General features: G+C 38.4%; 1 pseudogene; it reads right to left on the bottom strand.

The window, feature by feature from the left end:
- Positions 1–2157: 2157 nt before the first annotated feature.
- Positions 2158–8956, bottom strand: LOC140586311 (uncharacterized; annotated as a pseudogene).
- Positions 8957–9885: the final 929 nt, after the last annotated feature.

Consider the following 9885-nt stretch of genomic DNA (forward strand, 5'->3'; position numbering starts at 1 on the left):
TGGCCCATGTGTGGCCCTTGTCTGGAAACCAGACCTGGTCCACACTAGGACCGTAATTCATTGCGGTATGTGGGCCAAGCAAAAGCGGGTTGTGTGGGCCGGAGCTGGGCCAGATAAAATTTGCTATGGGACCCCTCTCAGATGAATATAGTCACAACAACGACAGTATTCTGAACAAGTATTTATTTAAGCATACTTAACATCGAAGCATTGACAGTTGTACAAACGACTCTCTAAAATGGCACTCTGTCAGTTTTGCAATAAAAATAAAAACAAAAATAAAACAAGTAGAAGTTCAGTGCCATATTTTGTTCATGAAGTTTCACTTTAAATGTAACACTTGATCATCCATGTTTATGGTCATTAACAAGTTTTACACTTCGCATAACACTTGAACATCCATGTTTCTGGTCAGTAAGAAGATTCACTCAACATATAACACTTGAACATCCATGTTTCTCGTCAGTAAGAAGATTCACTCAACATATAACACTTGAACATCCATGTTTCTGGTCAGTAAGAAGATTCACTCAACATATAACACTTGAACATCCGTATTTCTAGTCATCAACTAGTTTCACTTCACGTAACATTAGCGTCTATACGTTTATGGTCAGGAACAATTAAGTAGCACCAGGGGCGGACTGGGACAAAAATTCAGCCCTGGCACTGTAGCCACACCAGCCCACATTACCACACTGACACAGCCCCACCCACGGACACGCACATTCACTACTTATATTGGTGTACAGATGGTGAAATAATATAAGCTGTACCATATGTAATAGATATTTAAACATGTAATGTATGTGACTGGAACAAAAATAACCCGTTTATAACAAATTTATACATACAGTAAAAACTAAATAAAAAACAATCTGTGAATCTTGTAGAGTCCGTGTGCTGTCTGTTTATGCCGTTTGTCTGCTATTACTTATGATAGGAGTAACCTGTGAATGTGTATCACACACACACACACACACACACACACCTTTACACACAAATGGACATGCAGCACTAGCAACACTTCAGCATACTTTTATTCACAAATAACTATATATGTCATTCTCTGCAGTGTTATTCTTTATTGCCACTGTCTATATGTTCGCTTCTCCTTGTTTCTATGTTGACATTGTACACATTGTCTCTCTGATTCTACATCTCATCCATTTTAACTCTGTAACTCTGCAATTTTAATACATTGTCTAACTATTGCATAGATATATTACACTAATGCCTGTAATACAAGTCTATGTTCCACCCTACCTAAGGAATAATTACATACTGTAACCTATGCATGTATTTAATGTTTTACTTTAAAGACTAGCTATGTATTCAGAGTTCACTACAAATGCCTACAGTACTATGGCTATAGCTATAGGTTCTTTTGCATGTTAGACTATATTGCTAGTAGCATACAGCAGTCTGTATACCCTAAATCCCACGTTATCTGCTTATAATGGCATTTTAAAATGTACGGGAGTTCTACGCTAAGCTTACAACTGTTAAACACAGTGTAGGTTACTGTCAAAAACTGTCAGAAGTAGCGTGAATGGTGTGAAAATTACTTAGTATATTTTAGTATAATGACTAAGAAGTATATTTTCTGTTTTCTTCTTACCTCCTCTACCGCGCTACTGTCCTCCGATGCAGCAGCCGAATTTAAACCTTTGGAGAATTTTTCAGTTAATTTTATGCATTTGGCAGCGTCTGATTTTAGAGCCTTTTTTTTGCTTTCTCTGAGCTTTTCGGCACCGCCTTTCCTTTTCTTACGGTCCATCTCTGACAATTAGCTTGTGTTGCACTTACTGTTTGACATTCTTGCCAGATTTTGATTACGTCCGCGTAACCTCTGATTGGGTCGGCCCATCTCGAAACCAGCCGGCTGTCGCCGATTGGTCCAAATGCTTAACATTTATTATTATTATTATTACTATTATCATCATCATCATCATCATCATCATCATCACCACATCTTGCAAGAGATAAAAGCTGCCTGCATGTAAAAACAATACATTAAATAAAAAATAAATAAATAATAAAAATAAATAAATAAATAAAAACTTTAAAAAAACTGACCGGCCCACATTGAAAAAATGGTCCGGCCCTTCTGGCATTTGCCAGAATTGCCAGATGGCCAATCCGCCCCTGAGTAGCACGCTTCAAATGACTCTGAAACATTCATGATTCTGTCAAGGAACAAGTTGGACTCTGGACAGAGCTTCTGAACATCCATTCCTAACCAGTCGTACTCTCCTCACGCACTTTGTTCTTCATCCTCTCTTTTCGGCCACCATCTCTGTCTGGGGCCAGATATAGCCATCTTTTAATGGTGGCATCAATTTCTTTTTCTGTGGCCTCAGATGTTAGACGGTTACGCCTCACAGCCGCTGAAAAACACAAGCACACATGATATTAACTTTTGCATCAACAGGTAATGTGGCTATTGGATAAAATACAATATAATATTACAGCAAAAACTGAACCCAGGACCTTTGGACAAACATTCTGGTTTGTCTTTTCCCGTCTAATAACTTTGAATAAGAAAAGTATGAATGACAGTATATACTGGGCATAAATGACAACTTACCAATCACAACATCTCGTATCTGTAGGCGTAGGAAGCCAATCTTTCCATTCACTCCTCTCATATTAACTTTCCTCGCCAAGGAGTTCGTAAACAGTCCATGCATGATTCTCCAAACACACTCCTGAACATCCGTCCCACCTTTAAGAGCCAGTGTGTTTACCTGAAATCATTTAGTAATTAGTTTTAAGCAGTGGTTTAAGATTTAACTTCAATCACTAGATTATTATAGATTAAACTGGTCAAACAACTTTCTCAAAAAAAAAAAAACTTTTGTGTACACTTAAGAAACTTGTGTGCTCACAAGAAACCATCGACACTTCTATAGTTTTTATACTGACTATATATATATATATATATATATATATATATATATATATATATATATATATATATATGCTACGAATCCAACAACAAATCCAGATCTGCACTTTTCACTGTAACAATCTTTTATTTTATCTTTTATATACCATTAAACCTATAAAATTTATAAACATGCAGAACAACGCACACGGAGCCATGCTGTGTGCCCCATACAACGATTAATCATAGTTTTACATACGATTACAACAGTGTGATCAGAACATAGTGTTCATTATTGTGTGGGCTTTCATGGCTTAGCTTAAAAAGTTACACTACCCAAAAATCAGAAGTTTATAAAGTTGTAAATATGGATATTTTTTCTTACAAAAATATGCTGTTTTGCTTCAGAAAGTCTTTAACAACACGCCTGAGCCATGTGGATTGCTTTTATGATGGATGGATGCACTTTTTTGGTCTTCAACCAACCAAACTCCATGTTAACCACTACTCACCACAATTATAACTCCAATTGTGTTCATCTGAATGGAGGAATATACCAAGGATTTAGATTTTTGGGTGAACTATCCTTTAAAGCTGATAAGAAAAAAAAGCTTATTTGGAAAATGAAAGTTAGCCAACTAAGTTTTATTGTTATAAAACTAAATGCCAAATACCATTTGTTTATGGAGGTCAGGAGTACTCCGCAGATTGTCCTCCATGTTCTGAAGAGAACCGAGATCTTTGAGTGGCAACAAATTTCGATCCAGGCCTATGTCCGTCTCCTGACTTGATTGCATAGACTGGAGGGTCTTAAAGATAATTCTCTGTTGGTCCATCAGCATTTCCTGTTTTGTTAGTATATTACGAAGAAGGACTCAGAGGAAAAAAAGAGAAAGACAGACAGACAGGTTAGACAGCATGCAGTGGGATCACTACATAACTACAGCTTTTATAAAGCTTTTGTGCAGATGAGGCTGTGCCTGCATGATGTTCTCAGGGCACACGTTGTCATAGCTGTGATTACCAAGGTCACATTTGTGTTTACTTAACTGAAAACATAACAGGCATTGCGTGTTTGTTATGTTATCAACAGTTTCACGGGAACATGATTAGCAGTGACAAAGAAACAATGACAAAAAATCTGCAGTGTTTTTCCATAGGTGATCAAGCTTGAGCTTAGGGGAACAGTACACAACACTTATTTGTACATTAATCATCACATCCTGATGTCACGTGTCTTTACAGAATTTTTATGTGTGAGCATTCACAGTTTGCGGAAAATCACTGGCAATGTGAATGAACCAAAATCAGATGATCCTGTGGAAAATCCCGTGACAAACTATCAGTGCATTCTCTGTGTGAAAAAGGCCTAACACTAATATACTCACAAATTTGGAGGCTGGATGTTTGCTGGATGTCCCTGGTGTGGTGTTGCTCAGGGTGCCTTGAAGATTCAGAGTGCCTTTTTTTATGGATCTCCCTACTTTTGTGGGCTGGTCTTCTGACCTCAACGTTAGCATGCCTTAATAGGGTCTCAGTGCTCGATTTACTTGATGAACGGCTCTCAGAGAGACCATGCCAGCCTGAGGATAGCGTAGTAGTGCTGGTCTGCTGACTTGAGTAGATCTCAGGAGTGCTGTGGCCATCTGCATACAAGTCAGGACTGTAGTAGCAACTTGGGTGAAGGTCAGGACTGCTTTGGCCATGTGGGCTAACATCAGGACTGCTATGGCCATGTGAGTGAAGGTCAGGACTGCTTTGGCTGCGTGGACGAAGGTCACTACTGCCTTGGCCACTTAGGTGGAGGTTGTCTACTGCAGGAGAAATCTGTTCCCTAGTGATCGCTGGAGCATTAGGTAAGGCATACCTCCTGCAAAGTACAAAATATCTTAGTCCTTTAACAGCTCTGATCAAATGATCTGTAATTTAAAAAGGGTGATGCTTACTTTTTTCTTGATTTTGTTCCTTTAATGCCTTCCATCTCATCATTGGGGAGGTCAGGAGTACTGTGGCAGAGCTTAGGGCAGCTTGGCTTTCCTGGATCTAATCTGTTGTGCTGTCTAGCAATTTTTGGAGCATCAGGTATGGAATGTTTTCTGCTAAAACATTCAAAATGTCTTAGTGATTTACCTGCTGTGATAAAATACATTATCATCATAAACAAGCTTCTTACCCTTTTTTTGGCTTTGGTTCTTTCAGGTGTTCTTCCATCTCATTATCATCGTCTTCACCAGGAAAAAGAATGTTCTTGGATCTAACACATTTATCAATTTCAAGATATACTTTTATTTGTAAATGTGGTGCAAAACATGAATGTAAATAAACAAATAAACCAAAACCCTACTTTCTTTTTCTTTGAAATGTAATCGGTGAGTTCCCTCCATCGGTCTGATCAACGTCAGTGTGATCAACAGCTAGAGGTAGTTTACGTCTAGCTTCCTTGTAGTCATCTGGAAAAGTAGCATCACAACAAGAAGAAAAAATGTAAAAAGTAAAACAGTGATTTTAAATATTACTATTAATTCAATTTGAAGGAAATGGTGGCAAAACATAACTCACATGATGTGAAAATAATTCTGGCCTTATGGAGCTTCCAGTCATCTCCAGGGCTCTCCTGCGATTTTACTGCTTTTGTTATATCACCTTTATTTGAAGGTCACATGCACTCTCCATTTTTAATCCAGACTGATGGCACAACTTCAACCTCATTTGTCTTGTCAAAGACAACAATATGAAACATCTAAAGAGACAAGAATTATATTCTTCAGCCAAGTATTATACAAAAGCAACTTCAGAGTTATTTCTCTTGATGCAGGAGTGGAACAACAACAAATAATCTGTTTCGGAATGGCAATCTCACATACTTCTGCAGTTTCTTTCCAGTCATGAAACACTTAACATTTGTGGAGAGGTTGGAAACCACATAAATTCCCAATTCTTTTGAATCAATAGGATATTTAAAGAAGTGTTCCACCTGTTTATATTCATTGCCCACAAGGTATACTGCACCTTTGTCCTCAACAATGTTGTGGACTAAAACCAACTTATTGTCGATTTTGACACAAGAATCTCTCTCATTGAGCTTCACAACTATACCATCAATTGCAAGAACTTTAAATTGACGAGCTTGTTGTGAGAAGCACTCTGGTACTGGCCCATCTGTATGTTCTTTATCCAATTTTTGAATTGCCTCTTCAACATCACAACTGTAGTTGCTATTTTCTATCTCTGACAATCTACGCATCACCTGAGTCAAAGGATTGCAAGGCCCTCTAACCAGTTTTTTGAGTTTTCCTAAGGAATTTTCAAAGGGAAATCCTGAGATAAGATCTAGATTGCCATGGATTTTGACATCTTCACTGAGGTGCACCAGGCCATGAATATTGTAAACCAAAAACTCTTCACCATAAAGCTGGCTAAAGTGTTTAACAAATGAAAGCAACAGAGTATTTGCAAGGTCATTCATCCCCTTACAAAATTTTGGACTTGCCAAAATGTACACAGCTACAGACAAAAGCATGAAGTTGTCATAGATCTGAGGCTGTAGAACATCATTCAGCACAACTGGACCAGTATATAACAAGAACTGGCGTAGCTCTGTTGCTTTCCACCTACATCGATCTGCCAGTGCCCGAGGCCTTCGAGCAAACTCATTTGGAATGTAACTTCTCAGTGCAAGAAGTCTGTCTGACACCATGGAAGCTTGAATGGATGATATGCGACAGTGCAAGGGGCCAATGGTGCTCAGCCACAAGTCTAAGAGACGCCGCATTACACCCAGACAAACCAGATGCATGTAATCGTGTGGGAAACAAGTGACCATATCAATGCCAATGTCTGCAAGAGGTGAGTGCTGGATGTGGTGTTCTTCATCAGTTCCTTGCCTAAAACTCTCATCAGTTCTGCGCTTTGCATTCACCTCAGGAAATGTCATTCGATTTGATTTCCAGACACCTGTCTGGTGACACTTGTCACATCCATGATATCCAGTGTGTGACTTCACTCCTCTGATGAAGGCTCGGGCAGGGGTATCGCACACAACAGAAGCAACATGCAAAAAGAATGTTTTCTGCTTGAACAGAAACCCATCTCTCAACATTTTCAGCTCCTGAACCAGATCATGAAGATAATCAGACAAAGAATTTGGCTTTGAATTACCACAAAAGAGTCCAATCAACACAGGTGCCTTAGTGTGACCTTGCAGCAAACCAAGAATCGGCCAAAACTGTGTAGCAGTACTCTTGAAGAGTGGGAGTCCATCAAAATTCAACTGTAGTTTGAAGACATGTTTGTCTGCCACAGTATGCCAAATTTGATCAAGGATTTTCTGAACAGAATTCAGAATTCCACAATAGTGGAACACACCACCAGCTATACTGGTAATGCTGTAGCTTGTTTTTGTTTTCAGCAACGTTCTTCCATCCTTAGGCAGAGAAGAATGATGGACTTTGAGAATGGTAAGAAGTGCTGACAAAGCAATTAGTGAAATTCCGAATTCAATTGCCCAATCTGCTAGTGAACTCTGCAAATCACTATCTCTCTGACTACAAGGTTCCCCAAGACCAGACTGGTCCTCAAAAGAAGCTGCAGTCTCTCCATGTACTACCTCATTCTCAACATCCTCCACAATATTCTGGTGGTCACTTTCTTCATCACTAATTTCCATGTCTGATTCCCCCGAATCATCAACACAAACACTTAACTCCAAATTGTCCTCCACTTCCCCCTCATGCTGCTCATTGTCAAACAATTCACTGACTAGTCTTAGTGCCCTTCTTCTGGAATTGCCCCTATCATTGTACTTCCATACCTTTTCCATACCGTGACTTTACTGAAGCCTTTTGTTCTTCCTCCTAAAAAAACAAACAAAACAACAACAAAAAAACTGATTATTAAAATGTTTAGACAATAATGAAAATGAAATACCAGAAAGAGAAGCTTTTTTTTAGCCTGTTTGCGTTCTGATAAAATTGTTTAGTTTATTTCAAATATAATACATTCAAAGTGAGGAACAAACTTGCCCCCTTTTCAAGCATTTACGCAATTTCAACATGACAAATTCCAAAATATTGCTCAAATAAAAATGTATCATTTAAACTGTAATTTAATAGGCTATAGTTTAACAGACATTTGCTCCAACCACAATGCAATCAAAATTGCGGTTACAATCCTAATTTGCACTACTTTTTCAGTAGTGACATTAGTTTATTGTATTTACAACACGTAAATTAAAACTGCATGCAACTGAAAGGCACTCGCGTGCAATTTTTACTTAGGATTTACGATAATTTCGATAGAACGTAAACGCATCAATTAATCATTAAGTCCACATGTATAGAATACAGTAACTCACATGCATGTATGTTCGCACTTACAGTACCAACTCTGCTGGCTTGGCCTGTTCAGTGCAAATCAGTTTCGGAATTCTGTGCAAGACAGCAGCGTCGATCCGTTTGTGACAGACGGAGGGTCTATTTTCATTCCCTTTTCGTCATTGGAGAGTTGTTGCTTAAAGCGTTATAAGACGTAAATCATAACAATCAGCTACAACATGTACAATATTCGATCTGAAATAAAAATATTTGAAAAATTGTCAAAAAGACAAAAGTACGAGACTATGTGTGTTACAGCCAACTGGGTAAATAAAACAGCAATCCCAAAGCACTACAAATGGCAATTAATTGCGCCTTTTGGCCAGTGTCTGATAGGCCAATTTCGCATTTCCGTGTTTTTGAAATCCTAATTGGCGCGCGCTGGGTAACAGTTTTTCTGTTAAACAAAAAAAAAAAAAAAAAAAGAAATTACGCTATATTGATGTGCCCATCAGTGTTTTTGGCGATGCATGGGAAATCATCAGCTGACACCACTGATTCATGAGGAAGCTGCTATATATGTGAAATATCTGTCATAAATGGCAACACTTTTTGGTCATCTCTCACATATTTGCTCAATTTGTCATCATCTTACAAACCCATTAGTAATGTTTCTGTTATACAGTACATCTGACAGTGATTACATAATGTTGTGTGGCGTTATAAATAAATTATGTCTTATTGTTTTATTAGCTGCAGGATTTAATCATATTTGTCATAGAAATGTTAATAACATAGATTTCATAGAATGTCTCATGGCATAAAAAACATGAACTGAAATCAAACAATTACAGTGAATTCAAATAATTAAATCTGTATTGTTGCCTGCATTAAATTGAAGGCATTAGACAACAGGATGCAAACAGGAAGATGGAAATATCTTTGTTTATTAAAACATTTACTCAAAAATATTTTAAATTGATTTTAAATGTGGGTCAAGATCGGCCATACTTATGTGGCCCACATATCTATATCTGACATCTGGGCCAAATACTACATTTGACATCTGGCCCATGTCCTGTGTGCCGCCTTAAAACCAGTACCACCTCTGCCAACCCCGGGCCATGTTTGGCCCACATGCTGTATGCCAGTGCCGGGTGAATGCCATGTGTGCCAGATGAATGCCAAATCTGGGCCAAATTTGTTTGCTGACTGGGTTACTTCTGTTGAAAAACTGAACATGAATTGAAAATGCTTAATGACACAGTATATTTGGAGAGCCTATTGAATTAACCAATGAGTTCCGACTATATGACTCTTTGGATTCAGACATGATGGCCAGTAACTGGTGAAGGCCCAGAGGAAAATTGTGCTGTTCATAAACGTCTTTTGTCTCATCAGAAATAAAACATCTTATTGTTTGGAGATTACTGAATTCTGACCTGTCTCTATTAACCCCCCCCCCCCACCCAAGAGAAGCAACGAGCAAAATAATAAATCAATCTAAGAGAAATCATCCTATTCAGTTTGAGAATAACAGGATCCAGATAGCAGGCGGACGTGGCCCACTTCTGGCAAAGGTATGGCACTGCTGGACTGGTGATTGCTCTGGCAAATGGATGTGAGCCAAAAGTAGCCCACTTTGAAAAACATAACGTGAGCCAAATGTTCACATACGGACAG

Source organism: Paramormyrops kingsleyae, unplaced genomic scaffold (genome assembly GCF_048594095.1).
Source record: "Paramormyrops kingsleyae isolate MSU_618 unplaced genomic scaffold, PKINGS_0.4 ups38, whole genome shotgun sequence".
In the NCBI taxonomy this organism is placed as follows: domain Eukaryota; kingdom Metazoa; phylum Chordata; class Actinopteri; order Osteoglossiformes; family Mormyridae; genus Paramormyrops; species Paramormyrops kingsleyae.